At 39.7% G+C, this 15,546-nt stretch overlaps 1 pseudogene; it reads right to left on the bottom strand.

Annotated features, from left to right (window-relative positions):
• Positions 1 to 11,802: 11,802 nt before the first annotated feature.
• On the bottom strand, positions 11,803 to 15,329 carry LOC132132336 (HMG domain-containing protein 3-like; annotated as a pseudogene).
• Positions 15,330 to 15,546: the final 217 nt, after the last annotated feature.

Here is a 15,546-nt window from a genome sequence, read left to right as displayed (position 1 = left end):
TTTCAATTGGTTGTCCATTATAGGCTTTAAGGGGAACTGTACGTTTTTTAATGAGAGGTTTTTCTTTCAGTGCTTTTACATCTCTGATGTTAATTAAATTAACTTTTGCACCCGTATCTAATTTAAAGGGTACTACGGTCCCATTAGCCACAAGAGGAACAATCCACATCGAATACTTGACTGAATCATCACTTGACACACACGTTTCAGCATCCGGATTTACTTTCTCTTCAGAAACCATGTTCACATAAAATGAGTCGCTCAAATCACTGTAATCTGCCTCCTCCACTAAATTCACTTTATTTTTCCTCTTAATGTCTTTTGAAAAACACATTTTTGCAAAGTGGTTGGGGCCATTACACTTAGAACATCTTTTTCCGAAAGCTGGGCACTGTCTGAACTTATGTTTGGTCCCACAGCGCTTGCATGAGAATGTTTCATTGTCATTATCTCTGAAACCTCTTGTGTTACCTCTTCTCTTGTCTCTGAATGAAATGGCATCAACTTCTACACTGGGAAATGACATAGCGGCTGTGTTAGTCCCATCAAACTGCTTCACTTGCTGTCTCGCTACTTCACTGGATTGACACAATTTGACAGCATAATCCAAGGTGAGTTCTGATTCTCGTAACAATCTTTTTCTCAGTATCTTCTCATAGATACCAAAAACAATCTGATCACGAATCATTGAATCTCTCAATTCATTAAAGTTACAAGTCTTTGCCTTTATCTTGAGATCAGTCAGAAAGTAATCAAAAGCCTCTCCTTCATGCTGCACACGTGTTCTGAATACATATCGTTCATATGTCTCGTTCTTCCTTGACAAACAATGAGCATCACATTTTTCCAGTACCTTATCCAGTTTCTTCTTGTCTGCCTCGTCATCAAAATTAAAGGTGTTATAGACTTTCACGGCATCAGCTCCAGCAATGGTAAGTAACAGGGCGATTTTTCTTTCATCCACAGCCGCTTTTTGTCCAATAGCAACAACATACAACTCAAACTGCTGTTTGAAAGTCCTCCAATGTGCATCAACATTTCCACACAGCTTCAACGATCCCGGTGGTTTAATGGCATCCATTGGGCTTTTCAGACCCCACTCCTGGTACCATGTATTGTTCCAGAGACAACAAGTAAAGATATAAAGAATTGATGGTACTTGCGTCTTTATTCCGGGTGTTGTACAAAGCATGTCTCCATTACCAGCCTTTCCTCTAGGGAATGCACTTCATCTTATACAATACATTACTGCCACCTGCAGGCATCAATCAGTACTCATCACAATAAATACTCATTACAGGTGGGATTGACCGACTGCTCCGCCAATGACAAAAGCGCACAGGATACGCAAACAGGATGCACAGATTTCTGTCCACAAGGCGGTCCCGTCGCGGTCCAGTTCTAAAATAAAGGTTACCCACTTGTCGCTGAAATTCACCATACAATTGCCAGCACCCACTGAGTTTACCACTGATAGACCGGCGGTGCATCAGTGTACACACTCACCTCACTTTCCTCAGCTGGCGACTCACTTTCCTCAGATGGCGACTCACTTTCCTCAGCTGGCGACTCACTTTCCTCAAGCAGCGAACGACTCACTTTCCTCACGCAGTGGACCACTGACTCTCTCTTCATGTAGAGACCGAATATTACAATTAAAGTGACTTCAATAGTGCATCCAAAAGAATATTTAGATATTATATTAAAATATTCAGAAAGGTTTACAGTGTATTTTTTACTTTTATTAAAATATTTCAGTAAAATTATAAATAATTGCCTATTACAAATTTATGAATGCATGGTTAACCTTTTTCTGCAATCACTATAGGCTATATGTATTGAGACGTTTTAAAATCTATATTTTGTAAAAATAAACCTGAATTATAATCTAAGCATCTGTATTTTCATATATTATATATATATATATATATATATATATATATATATATATATATATATATATATATATATATATATAACATAAATAAGTAGGCTAATAAATATATAATGTTTAAAACATATGATAAACTATTTGTTCTCCACCACATGCTAAAATTGATACTGTGTGTGTGTGTGTGTGTGTGTGTGTGTGTGTGTGTGTGTGTGTGTGTGTGTGTGTGTGTGTGTGTGTGTGTGTGTGTGTGTGAAAGAGAGTGCTTTCTGCATTGAGGATATTCTGTAGTTTGGGTAAATCTTTACTGGATTGTCTGTACCCAATCCTTATCTTCAAGAATCGGCTTAAAACACATCTCTTCCAAATGTATTTGACCTTCTAACTTTAACACTCACTATTCTTAAAAAAAGAATAATATTAAGCTTTCTATTATTTTGTATTCTATCGGTTTTCTTTCATTATACAATTAACAAAGGCAAAAAAGACCTCTAACTCTAGCTTGCTCTATTCTTTTTCTATTCAATCTGTTATCAGTATTTCTTTATTATATTATTTAAAAGCCTTTGTTACGTGTAAGCTAACTGAGACTTGTTATAGCTAGGGATGGGCGTTTTCCACAAATATCACATTCGAATATTTGAGCTCACAAAAAACGAATATTCGAATATTCGTTTATTTAAATTAAGTTTAATGAGTCAGACGTTATTTTTCAGCAACATTTGTTTTTGCATTTTGAACAAGCTTACAATAAGCTTGAACATTACACATCGTGTTTTGTAGCTGAAAACCTTTAACAATGCATGCAAACAAAGAAAAGTACAGATTAAAAGCAAAAAAAAAAAAAAAAAGTGAACAAAGAAAAAACGTAAAGCAGCCTGTAGCAATTAGGCTATTGTACAGAATGTAGCTTACACTTAACTTTTAAACTGTCAGCAAATCTTTTTTGCTTTTTTTCTATTGTTTCAAATGTTCTTGTTAAGAAATACGGGCATGTAAACATGATTGGGGGAAAGTCGGCACCTTAGTCTGTTAACAATAAGGCCGGCCACGGAGAAAACGCGCTCTGACGGCACAGACGTTGTCGGGACTCACAAATAACGGTGTGCTAAGCGAATACGTTTTGTGAAGCGCTTCGTGTTTTCGTTTCACCACTGAATGGGATCCTCATCTGGTGGAATACATGGCTCCAGCAAGAACTGTTCCCACTCGTCTCGGCTGGACTCTCTGTAATAATCGCTGGAGAACTGGCTCAGCCTTTTCCGACAAGTGGGCATTGCATCTTCTTCATCGTGGCGACTGCATCCGCACCACTCGCATCGAGGAAAATGTTCTGATAATGTTCAAAAAAGTTTTTTTTTCTTACTTCTCTCATGTTTTCATCGAGAAACCTGAGATGTTTGTGCCGAGGGTCTAGGGCAGACGCGAGAAGAGGAGTTTTCACTGCATTCTCCAAGTTAGCGGTGTTTATTCGTTGCTTGAGAGATGCCGCAACAATGTTCTTGGATCACTTTCTGTGATTCTCCACGGCATACTTGAAGTACTGTAGAAGACCGCAGTTCTTTTAGGGGGCGTTCACATATCGCGTCTTTTGCATGCTCAAGTTCGTTATTTCCAATGTAGGCGCGCGGTATGCGGAAAGTAATGGAAGCGACGCGGTCGCGATGCGCACGCGGTGCGACGCGGTCCCGTTTTTTCCAGGCGCGTCCGCACAGCATCGAGTTAAAAACATCTCAACTTTCAGAATGCTGCAAGCGCACCGCGGGTCATGTGACAAGAACTAAACATTCAGCTTCATCCTTTCCTGTAACAACGTTGAAAGCTCAGCCAAGATGAAGGAACAGCTGATCATAGCTGTATATGGATTGCCATTTTGAAATAAATTTAGTAGCAGAGCTACTGAAAGCGATTTTTTTTGTGCTGCAAATCCATTTATCCTTTGCTGAAATTTCCGCGTCTTCATGGAGAGAACGCGTCGCCTCAGGAGCGCTTCTGCCCGAGCGCTTTGGAAGGAGAAAGCGGCGCGCATAGCCTTTTCCACGCCTTATTAGGCGCGATATGTGAATGGCCCCTTAATCATTCATTAATTATTTTTTGCTTACATACACCTTCAAATATGCGTGGAGAATCACAGAAAGTGACCAAATTAGGTTTTATTGTGAATTTTTTTTTTCTTTTTGCGAAATTCGAATATCATTTTTATTTATCGAATAATTAGAGCAGAACGAATATTCGAATGTTCGACTATCCGTGCACATTACTAGTTATAGCACTTGTATATTTGTTGTTTTTTATTGCTTCCATTGTCCTCATACGCTGTTTGTGACGGATTGAGAGGATAGAGCTGACATTTTGAGTCACCGACTTTGCAAAAACCCAACAAAAACACGTCCTAAGAGTCCAAAAGCATTCACTTCGCAATGAAGCCTGTTAGAATTAATAAATACAGTTAGAATGTCCTTATAATTTAAGTCATGAAAAAAAATGGTGTACGTTTTTATATTCATTGAACATTAATTATTGAGTATCAGCACGTGCGCGAGCACAAATGTGCTATTAATTGTATAGCTACAACAGCGCATAGGAGCGCAACTGCCCGAGCGCTTTGGAAAGAAGGAGAAAGCGACGCGTATTTAGGCGCGACATGTGAACGGCCCTTAACACAGTGTTTTGTTCCTTGAATCCATCAGATTTTCAACGAATCAAGTGAGCCAGTGATTCAACAGTCCATTCAAATGGACTCTTTTGTTTCCTTTCTAATAGAATCAGCCGTTTTGAAGGAAAAGTTTGATTTGAACGATTCAATAAATAGCCTACTTAAAACCATGGTTTTGCTGTCACCTACTGGCGTTTTTATTGTCATCATTATTTAACAATGACAGGCAGACAAGGTGCAAGTGTGTATACTGATGCACCGCCGGTCTATCAGTGGTAAACTCAGTGGGTGCTGGCAATTGTATGGTGAATTTCAGCGACAAGTGGGTAACCTTTATTTTAGAACTGGGCCGCGACGGGACCGCCTTGTGGACAGAAATCTGTGCATCCTGTTTGTGTATCCTGTGCGCTTTTGTCATTGGCGGAGCAGTAGGTCAATCCCACCTTTCCAGTAAATACGACTTGTGATTGGATTGTACGTCAGCAGACAGCAAAGCATTGGCCAAGAGCAGAAGGCCCTCCCTCCAGGCTTTTTTTTAGTTGCGAGGTTGCGAAGCTTCATTTTCGCTCAGTCTGAGTTTCAGAGTTTCAGAGCAGAGCTGCGTGACAACGCTGCCACAAATCACGTGAGATGCAAGCTCGCAACTGTGTGCAAGTATAGGTCTCTGCGGAACAAATAGGGGGCGTTTCCCCATTTAGGGGTGTTTTCATACAGGAATTAGGCGTTTTTAACAATCCAATCAAAAAAGTACGGAAGCCCTGAAAAGCCACACATCATTATTTTTTTTCTTTCGCGTTTTTCCGCGATCAATGATTTTTTTTTAAATAAAGAAATAAAAACTAATGCTGCATGTCATTTTGCAGACGTATTGAAACATTTTTCTCAATGATACAACATTTAATTTAGGAATACTTAGCTTAAAGGAAATGTGTGAGAATTTTAAACCAAGTCAAACCTCAAATCAGTAACCGCTGAAAGGGAACTACGTTTCAGTATTATTGTACTTTAGTCAGACAAATAAAACATGCAAAAGGCTTTAAACTATTTACTGTGACAAAATTACAAATAAATAAATATCATTCAGCATAGTCTATTCAAAGAAAACTATTAGCTTTAATTATTTATAACCATTTTTGGTCCATCATGCCTTAACAGTATATTGTTGCGCTTAAAAATATTTAAATGGCACAGAAAATGAGCAAAAGAGAGCGAGAGGATTATGTATTTAATTTTATTTACAAACAAATGTCAAATTGTATTTCCTCAGTGTAAAACTTTTTCATAAAAGCTATAAAAGTGTGACATGACTGCACTTATTAACATATGAGCACCATTAAAGCCTAAAATACCTTAAAATACCTTCCTGCAGAATAATTTAGACAGCATTTTACATTTGGTGTTTACTCAAGTTATTTATAATTAACTTAATTAAATGTTATTATATATTAGTATTATTATATATAAAAAAATCCTCAACATATACAAATATAGAAGCACATGATTGCATTTGAACTTGCCATATTTTTACAGAATAAGCTTTATATGCATTACTGATATTTAGCTGACCTTGTGAAATTGATTATAATAAAGAAAATGTTGACCTGAAATGATGACTCCAAAAACTTTAAACATTAGGATAATTTTATTGACCACGTAGCCACAAACTTATAACACTTAAAACAAATAATTATTTTAAATGCAATATTCTTAGTTGAGTGTAATAAAAACACACTAAAAAGTATATAAATTAATATTCAAGAAATAAAAACCTGTTAGTATCACTTTATTGATTGCATAGCTACAAAACTAAACTAATTCTTATTTTAAGAACAATATTTTCTAAAAGGAGAGTAATAACAAAAGAAAATAATTGAATCTAATCTGAAACATTAAATGTTTTCTCCAGCCTATGCTCCAGCCTCATAAAAACAGTCGCTTCCACAATATCCCTCGAAGTCATCAGAGGAGTAAAACCCCTGCAACACGCCTCTTTGTCCTCTCCCTCTGTAGCCTGCTCCATAATGCTTGTACAAGCTGTCACACTGTAGGTATCTGGATATTGAGTAAGGAATCCTGTACAGGGATCTGAAGTTCTCACTAAATGCCTTCCAGTTCACCACACCTGATAAATGTATAAAAAAAAAATTCTGCTGATCTCATTCACAGGCAACTGCCTTTAAAGTGCAACAATGTACTGACCACTGTTACATGTCAATTGTGAAAGAAACAAACAGAGCTTCCATTTACCTAACAATGATATCAAGAAAAATGGGAAGGGTAATAAGACAATAAAACCTACTGTCCAACCACCGAAAGTGAGCCTCTCGTCGGAAACTTTCCATGCACACGATGTTGTTGAAGCAACTGCATGTAAGGGCAAGGGTGCGGATTGCAACATCACCATCATGAACCACAACTTCCAGCAAGATTGCTCGAAGAACTAGCAGAGGAAGCTGTGGAAGAACAAAAGTTGTGGTCATAATAATCCAACTGCAGTTTAAAGATTGAATAAAATGGCAAATACATGCCTGCTGTATGTTCAGGGGTGTGTCACTGGTTGCAACTACAAAGAAGAGACAATATAGAACAGCAGTAATTTGGGGAAAACAAACAAACAAAAAACATTTGTAATCAATAATGGAGCCCCTCAAACAAAGTAAACAATACCAGTGTCTTGTCTCTTGTCAGCCCCGATTCGCCTCTTTTTTTTCTTTGCTGGCTTTTCGTGAATGATCTTGATGAATTTGTGACATAAAAATACATTATTCAATATCAAGACAAATAGCGAACAATATCAAGATTGACTGCATGCAGGTAAGACCAATTTAAAATATCACCAATTGTAAATACATTTGGCCATCCAACGGGATAAATCCGTGGTGACTTGACTTGGTTCCTGAGGATCAACTGTGATTTGAGTTAGTTCATGGAGGTTAATGGTGACTTGACTTTGCTCATGAAGATCAACGGTGACTTGACTTTGCTCATGAAGATCAACGGTGACTTGACTTTGCTCATGAAGATCAACGGTGACTTGATTTGGTTCCTGAGGATCAACGGTGACTTGACTTGGTTCCTGAGGATCAACTGTGACTTGACTTGGTTCCTGAGGATCAACGGTGACTTGACTTGGTTCCTGAGGATCAACTGTGACTTGACTTGGTTCCTGAGGATCAACTGTGACTTGACTTGGTTCCTGAGGATCAACTGTGACTTGACTTGGTTCCTGAGGATCAACTGTGACTTGACTTTGCTCAGGAAGATCGTTGGTGACTTGACTTGGTTCCTGAGGATCAACTGTGACTTGACTTTGCTCATGAAGATCGTTGGTGACTTGACTTGGTTCCTGAGGATCAACTGTGACTTGACTTTGCTCATGAAGATCGTTGGTGACTTGACTTGGTTCCTGAGGATCAACTGTGACTTGAGTTAGTTCATGGAGGTTAATGGTGACTTGACTTTGCTCATGAAGATCATTGATGACTAGACTTTGCTCATGAAGATCGTTGGTGACTTGACTTGGTTCCTGAGGATCAACTGTGATTTGAGTTAGTTCATGGAGGTTAATGGTGACTTGACTTTGCTCATGAAGATCAACGGTGACTTGACTTTGCTCATGAAGATCAACGGTGACTTGACTTGGTTCCTGAGGATCAACGGTGACTTGACTTGGTTCCTGAGGATCAACTGTGACTTGACTTGGTTCCTGAGGATCAACTGTGACTTGACTTTGCTCATGAAGATCGTTGGTGACTTGACTTTGCTCATGAAGATCACCGGTGACTTGACTTTGCTCATGAAGATCACCGGTGACTTGACTCGATCCTTGAAGATCACCGGTGACTAGCCCTGGCTCTGGAGAGTCCACTGGAACCTGACTCGACTCTGGAGAGTCCACTGGAACCTGACTCGGTTCCTGAGGATCAACTGTGACTTGACTTGGTTCCTGAGGATCAACTGTGACTTGACTTGGTTCCTGAGGATCAACTGTGACTTGACTTTGCTCATGAAGATCACCGGTGACTTGACTTTGCTCATGAAGATCACCGGTGACTTGACTCGATCCTTGAAGATCACCGGTGACTCGACTCGATCCTTGAAGATCACCGGTGACTAGCCCTGGCTCTGGAGAGTCCACTGGAACCTGACTCGACTCTGGAGAGTCCACTGGAACCTGACTCGGTTCCTGAGGATCAACTGTGACTTGACTTGGTTCCTGAGGATCAACTGTGACTTGACTTGGTTCCTGAGGATCAACTGTGACTTGACTTGGTTCCTGAGGATCAACTGTGACTTGACTTTGCTCATGAAGATCAACTGTGACTTGACTTTGCTCATGAAGATCACCGGTGACTTGACTCGATCCTTGAAGATCACCGGTGACTTGACTCGATCCTTGAAGATCACCGGTGACTTGACTCGATCATTGAAGATCACCGGTGACTAGCCCTGGCTCTGGAGAGTCCACTGGAACCTGACTCGACTCGATCCTTGAAGATCACCGGTGACTTGACTCGATCCTTGAAGATCACCGGTGACTTGACTCGATCATTGAAGATCACCGGTGACTAGCCCTGGCTCTGGAGAGTCCACTGGAACCTGACTCGACTCGATCCTTGAAGATCACCGGTGACTAGCCCTGGCTCTGGAGAGTCCACTGGAACCTGACTCGACTCTGGAGAGTCCACTGGAACCTGACTCGACTCTGGAGAGTCCACTGGAACCTGACTCGACTCTGGAGAGTCCGCTGGAACCTGACTCGACTCTGGAGAGTCCACTGGAACCTGACTCGACTCTGGAGAGTTCACTGGAACCTGACTAGACTCTGGAAATTCAACGGTCAACTGACTCGACTCTGGAAGGCCAACAGGAACTAACCCTGACTCTGGAAGGTCAGCAAAGACTTGACCTGATTAGACTCTGGGAAATCAACAGAGACCGGACTTGACTCATAAGGTTTAACTGTTGTTTCACTTGACTCTTGGGTGTTAATGGTGACCTGACCTTGTTCTGGACGGTCAGTGGAGACTTGACCTGACTCTGGAAAGTCGACGGGGACCTGACTTGACTCTGGAAATTCAACTGAGGCAGCCATCTTGTGCAGCGGCGCTGGGCTGGCGGCCATCTTGTGCAGCGGCGCTGGGCTGGTGGCCATCTTGTGCAGCGGTTTTGGGGCTTTAAAGTCCTCTGCCTCTCCCACCGTGAAAGGAGAACCACATAACAAGAGTGCATAGTCCATTGTGTCCCTTAAGCTGCAATTAAACTCCCCTCTAGGCAACCGTGATTTTACTGGTTCATTGAGTCCCAAACGGAATAAATCCTTAAACCAGACTTCATCGTCTAGAGGAACTCGATAAACCAATTCACAGAACTGTTGAACATAGTCCTCAATAGATCGATCTCCTTGCTTAAGATCTAACAGCAGGTCAACTGGATCTGTGGTTAGGCTGGATTGGTGATATGCTGACATTGAAACAGGAACCGATACCTCAGTGACAAGGGGATACCGGGCTGCTGGATCCTGGTAGGGCGAAGTCTTCTGTAACAAGGAGTCGGAGGCGTTCGGATCCATATGCAGCATTTATTCCACAGAATGGTAATACAGGCAGAGATCAGGAATGGCGTCAGGTGTGTCAGGGATAACCAGAATCGTAACCAAAAACAAGCAGAGATCGGGACAGGCAGCAGAGAATCAGAGTCAGAATACACAGTCCAAAGGTCAAAACACATGAATAACAAACACAGGGAAAAACGCTCGGAAATGTCAGACTGGCTAAACAAGACTTTGCATTGAGTGAGAGTGAGTGTGCTGATGAATGAGGTGCAGGTGTGGCAGGGTGATTGTGATGCAGTGACTCATGGGTAATGTAGTTCGGGTGTGGTGCAACAGTATGAGAGGTGCTAGTGTCCAAGTGACATCTGGTGGTTGATGGGTGGAATGGTCCTGAGTGGAGTGCCCTCTAATGAAGTTCATGGGCACTCCATCTAATAATCGTGATAGTCTGACTATAGTTTGGAAAAGCACAAGTTTATCAAAACAAATAAATTGCAAACTTACGGAATATATTTTAATATGGTTGGTAAACCCACCTCTGAGAAGTCAAACGTTCCACCCAGGGTAATATAGAGAGCATACTGTAAGATGAATGAAGTATTATTTACTGCACATGTGGGCTAAATTCTGACATGACATCTGCAGAACCAAAATAACTATTACTCCTACCATTAGTGTGAAGACAACTCTTGTCGAGGAACATCCTAGACATAGGTATACATGTGTGTACAATACAATGTATAAATTAAGGATTTGTAACCACAAAACAATCTGAAATAATTTCTTTATTCTACAACCTTTATCGCTAGACACTATATTACCTTTAGTGCAAAATACAACATACCTCAAGGTCCTCAGAGAAGAACTCAGTCCAAGGCCCAGGACAGAGGCTGAGAGCAATTTCTCTGTCAAAACACATTTGAAAGAAGAAGAAAAGAAAATAAGTTAAGATTTTTCCTACATACAGCTAAACAGTAAACAGGGTTTTAAAGAACTACCCTGCATAACTAAATTTGATAGGGAGAATTTTTTTTTAACAGAAAATAGTAGAGGCAGGTTTAACGGGAACTGTCCAACCTTTACTTTTTCCATGGCTTTCTTCTCATTGCAAATATGCACAACATTTTGGTAAATATTTTTTTAATTTTGCATTTCTTAAATTATATAGGATGAGAACAAAGTCAATAGAAATAGGAAAAAAAAGAACAGGACAGAAAAAAAAACAGAACTGAATGTAGAACCAGGCTGAACCATAGAACATAATTTTTTAGCATTCTAGGGAAAACCTGTATATGGCAATGTAAGTGCCATCACCAAAACCTGGGCTTCTCAGCGAATTGAGAACATACAATTCACTCAATTTTGGCTTCATGATCTGAAAAATTTTACCATGTGTTAAGTTGTTAGAGAATGCATATCATCAAGGAATAACATGCAAAATGTAGCTTTTTCCACTTTGTACGACAAATGGTTGGTTAAAGTAATGCAACATCTAAGCAGACTCACACACAGCATCCAGTGTCCTGGCACATAAGATGGAAAGACCACAGCATCCTTGCTGCTAATTTCAGGCTATATGTATAGTGAAAATATTTTACACAAAAGTGACTTAAATGTATGCAACATATTGAAGACATTCCAGACCTGCTTAAAACTTAAATCGTATATACAGGTAAGCTGTCCAGTGGATTTGCACAAATAGGAGGTAACCAGGTCACAATGACATGGCTGTTAACTGGATAGATGTCCACATTCTGGAAACAAAAAGGGAAAATGTTTGTTTTGAGTATTTTATCTAAATGCCTTTATTTTTGCTTTTTAGACTTAAACCTGTGAGAGGGCAATCCGTTGCAGAACACAAATGCAGGAATTCAGCACCTGTGGGGAGGGGGTGGATATCAATTCTACTTTAAATAGGACTTTCATGGTTTTAATATGGTTTGTTTAATATCTTTAATGCCAGCGTTTCTTACACTTCCTTCAACCTCAGAAAGTTCTGTCAGAGTTGTAAAGTCTTTCTGTTTTATTACTGTAGAGCCCACATATGCCACTTCATCATCCTTACTTAATGAAATAGCTTGAGTCACCTGTCATGAGATTAGAAATGTTAAATTATTGAAAAGTAACCTGTTCCTAGTGCAAATCTATCCAACTTTCTAATAGACCTGGCATTGCACACAATGAATATCGCTGGATCTTTGACATACTGTATTACTTGCGTTCCTCTATTGTAAGTTGCTTAGGATAAGAGTGTCTGATAAATGCATAAATGTAAGTTTAAATAAAAATGTCAAATTGAATCATAATGGAGGAGTGCAGTTAGATTACCAGTTTACGCTGTGATTGATTCAGTGGTTTTGCTCCAGCAAGCTTTAGTAGGTTTAATCAGGTGTAGTCTGGTTCTTTCAGGACCCCTGTTCTCCTTATCTAAAGACACAAAGACAAATTGACATATTTTAACTGTGCATAGCCATATAAAAATTTACGATTCAAAGTATACATATATTGAACTTGCCTACAACCAGACGTCCAAGCTAATCTTTTTGGAGATTCACAGTAGTTTTTGAGTGGCACTTTTGGATTTTTTTCAGCATTGATTTGTTTTTCTCCTCATTCTGAATGTGCAAAATATTTCTCACAAAAAACATGTGAGTGGTGGGAGACATCATATTCAGGAAGTAGTTATTCTTCCGCATTCCAGAAAAAGGCTGTTTTGCGGCTTGTGTGTTAACACGACCAGCCAACTCTGGAACAAGCTGGATCTTTCTGAGTGAGTCTCGCACATCCTTAGAATTAGATTCGTGGAATTTGTCATATAGGGCATAGTGATCTGAGGATCCAGTCACTGGATGGCAACTGACATCTTCATCCAACTTCTTTTCATTCAGTCAAGGTAGGCTAACAGTAAGGGTTCCACTCAGTGCAGCCCTCAGATTGTCTTCTGTATCCTCTGCAAGCCGCCCGTCAAATGGTGCAAATGGCATTGCTTCTGGTCTCCGAACATTGGCATGGGTGGCCAGACCTCTGGCAAAATCATAAATACAGATGTTTGGCATGTGTTTCTAAGAGAACAACATGTCAGAAAAGTCTCTAGGACTTTCAGCACGGATGAGACATTTCACACTGTAAGCCACACCACAAGGGCATAAAATGACTGCCCATCCACCTGAAAAGAATAGTTTATTTAGTAAATGGAATGGAACTTAATACCTTTCAGAATATGTGCTTTTTAACTCTGAGCACAACAAATACCTGATGCTCCCCAAACTTTCTGAAATATTTTGTCATATGCAGTTCTGGTTTGCATCTGTCCTCTCAGTCTGGATAGAAGATCAGTCTTTGATCCTTGAGTACCAACTCCACAGGCCTTGCAAAGTTCTCGAATGTCAGCAACCTGTTGTTGGATCACAAATATATTTGATACTAGCGTTACAATTATCATTGCCACTGTAAAACTAGTTATTTGTATGTCAGTGCTAGGCATGACTTGAAAGTAACAACTAATTTAGACCTGTGTGATAATGAATTTTTTTGTTTATCTTCTTGCCATCATTTTTAATTGCAAAATGTAAGTTGAGTTGTTTAAGGTGTAAAATACCTTTAGCTTCATTAATTCATCACTTAGTCTTACCTCGGTTATGTCCATTTCAGTGATGAGGTCTTGTGCACTTGTGCTGTGCACTTTTTGCCACTCTGTATTTAACACAATTGGTGCCTTGCGTGTGTATCTGCCGATCCAGGGGGCCCAGTATTCAAAATTGGGTTTTATATTGTAAGGATTTCTGTCCCCAGCTAAGATCATACAGGAAACAAAGAAACAATTCAAACTCATGAAATGGGACTTTTGCTTGGAAGGTTTTTTTTAGAAAAATAGTTCATGGTCATTTGCAATAAACTCTTTACCCTATTCTAAATAATGGCAACAGATATATTTTGCCTCACTCATCCAGCTGCACACAGCGGATCTGCATGATGTGAAGAACTCAAAAGTATTCATAAGAGACTGACTTATTTAGTTGTTTAAATTCTTGTTCATAATGTTTAATTAAAAAAGCTATAGTAATAAACTTACTTTTCAACAAGCCAGCGGCAATCCTCTCCATTGAAAGAGTCTCCCAGAAGTCTTCTGAATTCACCTCACCATTGTAGGTTTCATGTGGTTCACTTATGTCACTGACTGGATAAAGAAAATAAATTACATTTAAACAATTTAGCTGCAAACTAGAAAATGAAATAAATAAACGTGTGACTTTTTTACCTGGCATGCTGAACACTCCCTTTCTGTGTAAATCTATCACAACAACTGGAGGATGATGACCACATTTTAGACATGAAAAGTTATAATCATGGTGGGTCAGTGCCTCAAAATGTAAATATGCATGAAAAAACTCTGAGCCCTTGGGTAAGGCACATGTGACGTCCTTTGCAAAATGGAACGCACTCTTCCAACTGACACATGAGCCTTAGTGGGAATAAACATAAGAACATGTATCAGTGTTAGTTCAGGATAAAGTCTTAAGACTAAATGTCGTTTCCATTTAACAAACAACTAACTTAAGAAACAAAACCTGCACAGAATTCCTTATGAAAATGCACAGAAAGATGGTTAGCAGCAGTTGATCATTAAAATTGTGAAGCCCATGCATCCAGTCCTGGTATCAGTAAAACATACCACAATTACTGCATTTCTTGCAATATGTGGATATTCCTGATGAGGTAAAAAAAAAAAACAGACATTAATAGGACATGTAAAATGATCACATGGCAATTATAATGTACTGCATACTTTAACCTACACTGCCCCAAATACTGTAGCAAATGCAAACTAAATTAAAAAAAAAATACTGCACCGTAACAAGAACCAAGGTCTTAATGAATATTCACATATATATGTAACAACTGACAAACCAACAATGCCTACCAGTCACTACACCAGTGAGCATTGCAACTTTAGCATTTCTGGTGATGAGGATAGGAGCACTGAGGCGAACAGGTCCAGGGCACTGAGAGCAGAACTCCTCCTCAGGAATAAGATGTTTAGGAATATCTTCCTCCTTTACATCTTCGGTAGAAACATCTTATAGTGTCTCAGGAAGCTTTTTATTATGGTAAATATATTGTACCATCTGCTTCAGGCCTTCACCCTTTGGAGGATATTCCCACTGTTGGCCAGACATCATGACGTCCTCATGTTGTGATGGTTCACTCACTGCCTCAGCTTGTGGCATTGTTGTGAAGAGCTGCCGCTTCATTTGAAAGAGACACCATTTTCCAATACTCTTATGCAGGCATGATTTTCTACCTTTGAGACAAGGACAATGCCAAGTGTTTGTCAATCTACTGTAATGTGAAACCTTTGGCTCATATACGGATATATAATACTTGTAGTCAGGGCCTCCCAATAGTAACAAGGCTAGCAAAGGTGGCACCTTTACTTTTAGCCTG

The sequence above is a fragment of the Carassius carassius genome, chromosome 49, assembly GCF_963082965.1.
Source record: "Carassius carassius chromosome 49, fCarCar2.1, whole genome shotgun sequence".
In the NCBI taxonomy this organism is placed as follows: Eukaryota; Metazoa; Chordata; class Actinopteri; order Cypriniformes; family Cyprinidae; genus Carassius; species Carassius carassius.
The sequence above is the reverse complement of the archived record's forward strand: the minus strand, read 5'-3'. Positions and strand labels throughout refer to the sequence as shown.